Source organism: Chrysochloris asiatica, unplaced genomic scaffold, assembly GCF_000296735.1.
Source record: "Chrysochloris asiatica unplaced genomic scaffold, ChrAsi1.0 scaffold00459, whole genome shotgun sequence".
Taxonomy (NCBI): domain Eukaryota; kingdom Metazoa; phylum Chordata; class Mammalia; order Afrosoricida; family Chrysochloridae; genus Chrysochloris; species Chrysochloris asiatica.
The window spans coordinates 1,044,517-1,045,133 of NW_006408977.1; positions in this window are offsets into that span (position 1 = coordinate 1,044,517).

Below are 617 nucleotides of genomic sequence, written 5' to 3' on the forward strand. Positions count from 1 at the left end.
GCTAGCTACATGGCTGATTAATGTAAAATATCTAAGTACAGAGAGCTAGCTACATGGCAGAGAAGTTCAATATGTTCATATACAGAGAGCTACCTACTTGTCAGATCAGTCCAACATATCCATATACAGAGAGGTAGCTACATGGCAGACGAGTCCAAAATGTCCATATACAGAGAGCTAGCTACATGGCAGAGTAGTGCAACATTTCCATATACAGATTCTGGCTACATGGCAGATGTGTCTAACGTGTCCATGTACTGAGAGCTAGCTACATAGCTGAGTAGTCAAAAATATCCATGCACTGAGAGCTAGCTAAATGCACACGAGTCCAAAATGTCCATATACCGAGAGCTAGCTACATGGCAGAGTAGTGCAACATTTCCATATACAGAGTTCTAGCTACACGGCAGATCAGTCCAACTAGTCTATATACAGTGAGCTAGCTACAAGTGTAGTGCAACTTGCCCTTATACAGAGAACGAGCTACATGGCAGTTGAGTCCAACATGTCCATATACTGAGAGATAGCTACAAGGCAGACAAGTCCCATATGTTCATATACAGAGAGCTACCTACTTGTCAAATCAGTCGAACATATCCATGTACAGAGAGCTAGCT